Raw genomic sequence first — 10,135 nt, 5'->3', positions numbered from 1 at the left:
CAAAATGGCTTGTCACTGACTATGCAAACTGCATATATATATATATATATATATATATATATATATATATATATATATATATATATATATATATATATATATATATATATATAATTAGTTTATTGAGTTTTATAATAATTAGCATCAAAATCAAACCAACAATCACTTCTAATTTATTAACAGATTAAAAATGATTGCACTAAGTAACAGACTAGTCAAACTTTGAATAAGTAACCAAACATTGATAATAAATAGAACTAGGTAACAGATTATTCAAACTTTGAATAAGTAACAAATTTGGTCAGATGTGAACTCATTAACTATAATTATTGTATACAGACAGACCATCAGCATTGTTACAGCCAAGCAGTATGCTTAATTTGCAGTAAATGCAAATTTAATGTTTCTTATGGAAAAGACAAAATCAGATTCTTTTTTTCACAGCAAAAAATGGTAAACCTATAGTCCATTAAGATCCTTGTCCTGAATAATTTGGTTCCTTAATGTCATTTTGAAAATTGTCAAGTCAAAAAAATACACAAAAAGCAACCGTTTAAGAATAACTATGCTAGATGAATATATTTATAATATTTTTTAAATATGACTTATATTTAAATGACTTAAAATTATATTTTATCTTTAATATCATGTATAAATGTCTTTCTTGTGTTGTTTTTGATATTTTTAATGTTATGTTTGAAGCATTAAATAATAAATTTTTTTTCTTATTAATATCTTAATTAAGAAAAAATGTGTTACAATATAATGATAATGGTATATAAATAATATTTATTTTTTCACTTATATATATATATATATATATATAATATTTTATTTTAGGTGTGAGCATGTAATAATCAAATTTTCTTAGTTATTTCATGTAATTTTATACGTATTCATCGGAGATTAAAATTATATTTACTATCTCTGTGAAAAGATGGATATGAACTTTTTCTAAATCATGGAAAATGGATACTATAGTATCCATTATGAGTATTCAAAACTTTTTGGTACAAAAAATTACAAATTTATAGTTTTATTGATTAATTAGGGTTTAGATGAGTAGGAATAAATGCTAATCTTTAAATACACATAAAACTGGTACCACTTTCATTATGCAACTTTCTTATTATTTGCCATTTATTTTCTGTCATAAACACGTTTCTATAATTTCTCTCTCAGTTTGGGAAGAATAATTATTTTAGGAACTCCAAATCATGTGAAATAAGTAATTTTGTTTTAGAAATCATTGTGCATGGGTAATTTGGCTTTTATTTATAAAGAATTTTAGTGATTTAATATTTTATTTTTATATATTTATTTAGATTTTTTTATAATAGATATAATTTGCTTTTAAGTGTATTTTTATCATGAATTTGATAATGTTCTATTTTTGTTTTATTTTTTCATTTTTCATATAAAATTCGATTAAATTTTTTTTTGTTAATTTGTTATTTTTAAATCTATTCAAATAAATAATAACAAAAATTTATTTTTAAATTTTTTTAAATTTATTGAATCGTTCTTTTTCAAATGTATTTAAGTTAACAAAGTGTTCTTAGAAATTTTGAAGACAGAAGGTTGTTAGTGACGGAAGTTGCAGCATATTAATTAAGCAGCATCGAGCACACGTGAAGGAAGGAGGAGATGCAGTAAATCAGAGTAGATCAACATTAAAGGAGTGTTTCACCAAATTGCCGGGGTTTGAAGGCAATGTGTGCTGCAGAATAACTGCACTTCTGACTCCAACAGAAACCACGTGTTTAGATTTATAACCTTTTCGCATTTTCACAAACATGTTGTGATCATTAACTCTCCACGTAAACCTTTAACTTTTCTACCACTCTAGCTACTACCTTCTCCCATCTTAAATTCAAAAACTCATACTTAAATATCAATATGTTTAAATTTTATTTTAGAAGTGAGTTTTATACAAAGCTAAACTTAAAGTTTATTTTTTTTAAGATAGTAAATACTTATTTATTATTTGTTAAATTTGTTGCATCACTGGTCATTGAATTATCTATAAATATCTAATCAAATGTGTATATTTTAATGTATAATAAGTGTGTTAAAGATTATATTACATTTTCAAGAAGAATATGTTAATAAAATAAATTTAATTTTTTTAAGTGAGTTTGTTAGTTACATAGTTTCAATCCATATAGGTTAATATTTAGTGTGTTTTTTTATGGTTGAAATTCAATTCTCATGTAAAAATAGACAATAATATATAGTTTGATTTTACATTCACAAAATAAAAGTTCATAAAAAAGAGATTTATCAATATTAGATTTATCGACGGAGAATGTTTATTAAAAAGACACAACGATAATAAAAAATAACCAATCATATAAAAGATTGATATAATTCTCAACCCAAAAGATAAATTAATTAATAAATTTTCATCCTATGATATTTTATTTTTTCGTTTCTATCTAATATAAAATTTAGACTTATATTCAAATTTTCAACTATCAAAATCTAACTTTTTGAAATATATAATAATATTAATAATTAGATTAAAAAACTTATGTCTAGGTTTACGTTTTATATATCCATTAAACTCTTCACGTGCAAGACGATAATTTAGATGTTTAAAAGTGATAAAATCATAATTATTAATCATAATTAATGGTGAGTGAGCATTAATGTTTTGATAGGTTGACCATAGACCAATCCTAACATACTATAAGTAAGCATAAAGAGTGGTATAATCTAAGAACATAAGTCTGTAACCTATTTTGTGATAATATTTATATCTTGTAGTTTATTTACTTAAATAGGTAACATTCTTGTATGTTGGAGGGTTTGAAAATTAAGATGGCTGTGTTTTTGAAGTCATTTTCAGACATTGATTGGAGGTTGGTGTCCCTTTTAGGGTTCATTGTCTTGTCAACAATGCTGCACATTTTATATGTAACATGACAAACATGGCAATCAATTCTTCATGAGATGTTCCAAATGTTAGAAAATCAGACATCACTCTAACAACTTTAGTTAAAGCAATTAATTAATTAATTGGTGATGTCATCCAGTTATCCTAGGACCTGCTGGAGAGTAAATAATGATCCTAGCCTAATTAATTAAAACAGCGAGACTAATAGTAATCTGTCAAAAAATTAAGAAAAAAACATATGATTATTATTTATTGGTGCATTCTTTTTGGCATTGTGTTCATATATGATTCTCAAATTTTTAATCTAATCTGAATGGAGGTTTTTCTATAAACAACTTAAGCAAACCTAATTAAACTATAATTAGGTTAGATTAAATTGGCTTATCAAATTAAATAATTAAAAATATATTATCACCTCGTTACTTTTAATAAAATAGAAAAACCTCATGATCAATTATATTTATTAATATTTATATAGGAAATTAACAATACTTGAAACATAAAATAAATAACAATTCTTAAAATATATTAAGATATCAAAACAATAATTGTAAATCTATTTTACAACTCACTCAATACAATCCTAAAAATATATAAGGAATGAAAAATGTTTACTTTAATATAATGCGTAATCTAAAATTAATTCATATACTCACATAATTAAGTATCAAATAATTTATGTAACAAATTGTTCAAAAAAAAAACTTGTATTACATGTTTATTATTTAATTATGTTTAGTTTGATTAATCGAACTCGAATTTAATAATCTCATTATCAAACTTAAATTTAATTAAGTACATTAAATAAAACCTAACATGATCCAATAATTAATCTAATTAACAAAAACATAGTTAGTTGGATTCACTAACTAACTATAACCAATTTATACCTGACTCACACCATACAAAGAAAAACATTAGTTAAAAACTAGATCAATGTAGAATTTTGTTTTATAAACTCTTAATTTTCTTTTTTGAATTTATGATTAATATTGATTTAAATGTACATTTTGATTATATTCAATAGTTTAAAATTATTTTTTGTGAAAACTAATTTCACTTAGTCAAACGTAGATCAAATAAGTTGTTCTAATAGAAACTTGGTTCAGAATGTTATCGATCTTAAAACTCGACCCAGAGTAATTATTTAGAGAAAATCGATCCAAAAGATCATGGTCTTAAATTAGATTATTCGATTGATAATTAATTTGTCACGTCAATACAATTCTATATTAATTCTCACAAATTTTATTTTCAAATTCACTCTCATTTATCTCCAAATTTACTCAAATAAACGACAAAAAAATTTATCTTCAAATCCTCTCAAATCTCCTCAAATTCACTCCCTTAAATCCACTCAAAAGAACAAGGCCTTAAGATTAACCAACTAGATATACTATACACACGACAGTCTGTCATTAGCTTCTTCATCAAGAATTTGTGTAATTATTGTTGTTGATGACAATAAGGTCAAAAGGTCAAAATCCCATCAAAAATTTCTTTCAAATTGTTAACTTTTGTTGTACAGTATTCATTTGATGATTTAATTACATGTATGGGTTAAGCATGTCTCATATGAAACTCAACTTAATTACACTAAACCTATGATTGATTAAGATTATTACCTACAACTAGACTTGGACCTGCTAGCTAGAGGTACAAAACATAAGTGAAAAAAAAAATGTCACGGTGGATGAAAAAAATGATCGTAGAAAGGGACGTTAAGATGAATAAAATCATAGTACAAACAATTATTAACAATGATAGTTTGATGAGACACGAGGATATCATTCTTAAAAGATTTAGCAAAAAGAAAACGATCGATGTCTCCAAATATTATATTTTTAATAAGGTTTTATACACTAAATAAATTTGATTAAGTTTTAAGTTATTAACAGTGTATTTTTAATTAAAATAATTACAGTTATTTACTTATGAACTATAAAATTTCATATATATTAACGTGCAAAGAGAACAGGATCAGATAATAACAGTCATATTATAATTAATTAAAAATATTAAATGAGAGATATTTAATTGCAAAATATTAAAATTTTATATAGAACTCAATTATAAATACACAAATTTCTAAAACAAATATAAGGATAAATATTCATTATATAGTCTTTGTATAGTTATTTTATTGCACAAGCTTACTCAAAAATATTTAAAATATACTTTTAAGACATAACACTAATTCTTATATGATTTTGCATGCCAAAAATGCTACTTTTTTAAAATATATTTTTTTTAAATTTCACCAAATCATGTTGCTAGAAAAACTCCAATAACTTTTCAAAAGGTCAATTATTTAGAAAGTTTTTTAAATACGTTAGAAAAATTGAAAATTCTTGGTTTCTAGATATGTAGTTTTTTGTTTGTTTTGTGCAGTTGCTGACTATAGTCAGACAGACGTGTGGGGGCATTCATAAACTAAGAAAAAATAGAGTGTAAGAGTTGCTTTGGGATAACATCTTAATGGCTGAGAATGAACATTGTATTGACAAATGGTACAAAAGTTGTATTATTGAAGGAAATAATCCCTTTCAGCTTCACTCTATCATTTTCAATGCACTATTTGTCTTATTCAACGTTTGGTAATGGAAGACTTTTGAACCATATATGTCATACTATAAATTACTTCTTAATATTTAATCATATCCAAAATTCTTCCCCATTTCATAGAATTTGTACAGTGTCATTTTTTATTAATAAAATAATTAACTAACAATATAATCTTTATATTTAGTACATGATTTGTTTTGTTTTTGTTTTATTTAACTTTCAATATGTTTTAAATAGAGTTGATATAATTATTTTTTAAAATTTATTTAAAATGTGTCAAGTATTAAAATATAAATTTCTTTTTACATTCAAAATTTTATAATTTGACAAATAACACATTTTAAATTTTAAAGAATAAAGTCGAAATGAAATTACTTAGAGAAAGATAAATTTATGGCAAAAAGACTTTCGATACTCAAGTCAGTAAGAGAGTCTAAAATCTTCATAGATATAGTAAGTATGAATAATTATGAACTGAATATTCATTATGAATATTAGTTATATTTATAAAATTAATATGAATTATAACCTATGTTTTTATTAGAATAATATTTATTTAAAATATATTAATAATAATTATAACGCCAAACTTATGATAGGTGAATATGATTCAAATAGTTATAAGTTTAAATTATTCTATAATAAATAGCTTAATAATTATTATTGGATCATGTGTTCTTTAATGTGTCTATCGAACTCAATAGAACCAATATATAAATTAAAATAAATTATATAATAAATATATAAGCAAATTATTAACTAAATAACCTAATAAAAATCAAAATTCGTGATGGTTAACTTTTAATTTGTTAGAAATAGGTTTTGAGTTTTGTCATGACATGCACTGGTCTCACTGTATGACGCTTTCCAGGAGCTGTGAGTGGAAAAGTAATTTCACAAGCAAATGGGTGACAAACGAAAAACATGCTTTCAAAATCTGTATTTTTTTGTCAAATTTTGTTTTATCAGGTATTTTATAATAAGATAGTGATACTTTGACAACAATTTTTTGACAACATTTTAACATCATCTAAGTGTTATTCTGTGATTGGTCCATGTTGGTGTTTATAATTATTATTATTGATTGTGGAGTAATTTTGGACCAATCACAGAATGATACTTAAACGATATTAAAATGTTGTCAAAAAAATGTTATTAAAATATCATTATCATTTGTAATAGATATAACTAGTTCATAACAAATAATGTAAATGTATAAAAATTTTAAGAAGTTTCTTGGCTTTTTTTTCCGACAATCAAACCAAAACCATATAAGTTTGTTGCTTTTTCCGATAATCAAACTAGAATGTGACTAATATATATCTATATAGTTACAACAATTACTTATCATACATTATATCAAATTAATCAAAATTAATTACTTTTGAAAAATTAATATTAGGCTAATGCAAAGAAACTAGTGTTTATGAACAATTAGATATATTCTAATATATATATTATTTTAATGCAAAGAAACCGTGATGACCCTAACCATGTTATTTGACAAACTTGAGATCAAAAAACTTGAATGGAATTAGAACCCTCACCACAGGGTTTTTCACTAAAGATGATCAATCATTTTCCTTAACCCTTAACCATAAATGTATGATAATTTATTCTAACAATTTCATTCACCATACTTAGGATTGGAACCCCTACCATTGAGTCCTCCCGTGAAGATGACCAATTATTTTTCTTAACTCTCAATTACGGATATATAATAATTGATCTTAATAAAGTTATCCGACAAAAACTTAGATTGAAAACAACATATTTTATTATAATATTTTATTATCATTGTTATAGTTTGAGATTATCTTTTTGAGATGAAAATGAAAGCTTGAATAAGTTGAAAAAATAGTACAAACACGTGAACTAATAAATTGACCAGTTAAAAGGGTTCATTTTTCTTCTAAATTTAAGATACAGTTGATGGCCGCAATCTCTACGTATAGTTCAATTAATACCACTACTTGCACTCAACTATATATCAAGCATCAACAATTATATTACTATTTTTCATAGCTAATATTTGAATAAATCGTGCAAAGTTTTGTCAATTCAAAGATCGAATTTCTGAACATTCTATTTCACATGTGACCATGCATAGCAAACTAAATTCTCATATTGTTTACTTTACAGTATAATTTATTAACTTTAGAAACTATATTTCCAAAAGTAATATAGATTATAATTCTATTTTCGTATATACGTTTAGTTTATATTGTTAATTTAAGAAAGAAATAAAATTTATTCAATTAAAAAGCGAAAATAAGGTTAACAAATACAATGAAAATAGATTGTTAGTATAGAAAATAATTTTCATATTCTTGCGATGACATGATAAATTGTTTAAAATATTCTCATATTATATTAGGTTGGATTTTTGTATTTTTTTTATTAGATCAAATTTAAACCAACTTAATCCTAATCAAATTTATAGTTTTTGTTTTTATTTTTTATGGCGGTATCCAATATAATTATTAATACCAAGAATATGCTTTTCTAGGTTTCATTTCAAAGCAAATTTTAAGGGAACTGCATAAAGTAACCTGTTTTGATTTCAAACGCTACATTTTTCTCTGTTAAACTACAGAGTAATTAGAAGCAATGTTATCTAAAACAGCACACACACATGCATATATCATATTCAAGTATTTTCCTAAATATGAAGAAATGTATCTGTAATGTTTTTTTCATGTATATTTTAAAAGTTTAATAGCATCCTTTTCTTATATTTATAGTATTTATTTAATTCTCTTTTCTTTCTTTGTTTATTTTACTTAAAGTGGTTCTTATGTATTCTTTTAAAAGAAATTTAATGTGCATTAAATGAGCATTACAGATTCTTTCGGTAGATTTTTATGGGACCAAGAAACTAACCTGTTTTGACGTGTCTTCTTTGCTTCTGAATGCTTGAATCGTCTGAGTTGTTCGCCTTTCTTCAGTCTGGACCGTTCGGTTACGTAGGTCTTTGCCGATCGGTTAGCTTCGTACTCCAGGGGGAGAGGTACCTGCAAAAGATACTCTGACGCTCAAGTTAGACTGTGATTTGAAGAGTCTCAGCCCTTGGTTGAATATTTAGTGAATGATTATCACTATTGAATGTTTGGGTGTTATGAAGTGTGAGTTGAATGTGAGTGGAACGTACCTGGCTTTTGTCTCAGCTCTTGGTTGAATATGTAGTGAATGATTATCACTATTGAATGTTTGGGTGTTATGAAGTGTGAGTTGAACGTAAGTGAAACGTACCTGACTTTTGGCTCAGCCAATGTATTTATAAGTGTTTCATAGATCAAATAAAAATAACCTTACCTAGAGATCCGGTTAGTTACCCATAAACGACTTTATCAATATCTTCAACCAAATATTTTATATTTGGTTTATCAAATATCTTTAACAAGATATCTTTAATTATTTTATCATCCACTGGACTATTGGCCCAGTAACCACTTAAGTGTTGGCCCAATTACCATTTGAAGTAGCTTATTAGCGTTGTAGGCCCAATTACGGCCCAAACCATTTGACCAGGTTGACCAATGGCGGATAGACCGATCGACCTTATTCAATAACCGCTCGGTCCATATTTCATACGGTACATCATGCCCCCCAAGTCCGAGTGTAATCGGTCAGCTTTAGCCTTGATTAACTATAAGACTTATGAGTTTGAGGGAGGTTGTATTTGCTGTTTACCTGTACCAAGGAGGAAAAATAATTGAATTTGAAGCAAAAGAAAGTAGATGGTTATACCATGTAATCAAGACCGTTCGGCTGCGAATGTTCAATAATGATCGTCCCACTCGCTCCTATCATCCAGGGTTGTTGGGTGATTGTGGTGTGAATGACCGTTCGGCTTTGACGTAGGAGTTCCTGGAGAAATTCCTAGCGAGAGGGCTTTACCTCTTTGCTTTGACCTAGGAGTTCTTCCTAGGGAACGAGCTTTACCGTTCGGCTTGGACGAGAGTGAGCGTTCATTTAGAACGTTCCCCACCGCTCGGTTTGGACCAGGTATTTTTCACATAACGTCCATGGGTTTTGTTTACGAGAGTGGCAGTTCGTTTAGAACTTTTATCACCGCTCGGTTTGGACCAGGTGTTTTTCACATAACATCTCTGGATTTTGTTTACGAGAGTGACAGTTTGTTTAGAACTTTTATCACCGCTCGGTTTGGACCCGGTGTTTTTCACATAACGACCCTGGGTTTTGTTTACGAGAGTGACAGTTCGTTTAGAACTTTTATCACTGCTCGGTTCTTGCCCTCCTCTTGGACGAGTGGTCTGCATGGTCCTGTCACCTGTAATGTGAAGCCGAACGACTAAATACCAATGAGGCCGAATGACCGAGTTGTTGCATGGTTGAACACTTGATGCCAAATTTGGCTAACTGGTGAGTGCATTAATAAATCTTGAACAATATTATAATATTGAATTAAGATATTTTAAATTAAATCATATAAATTAAATAATAAAATGAATCTATATCAAAATAATTATCTTAAAGTTGTAGAAGCTTGTTGACGTTGATGGTGAGATTGCATCCTTGTCCGGTTCCTTGTGGTTATAAGGGATGCCCCACGATGCTACGGTGAGCGCTAAAATGTTTCGTAGATTTTTATGGGACTGAGAAACTAACTTTTTTTGACGTGTCTTCCTTGCCTCCAAATGTTTGGAT

This window comes from Vigna angularis, chromosome 2 (genome assembly GCF_016808095.1).
Source record: "Vigna angularis cultivar LongXiaoDou No.4 chromosome 2, ASM1680809v1, whole genome shotgun sequence".
Taxonomy (NCBI): domain Eukaryota; kingdom Viridiplantae; phylum Streptophyta; class Magnoliopsida; order Fabales; family Fabaceae; genus Vigna; species Vigna angularis.
Note: the sequence above shows the minus strand (reverse complement) of the source record.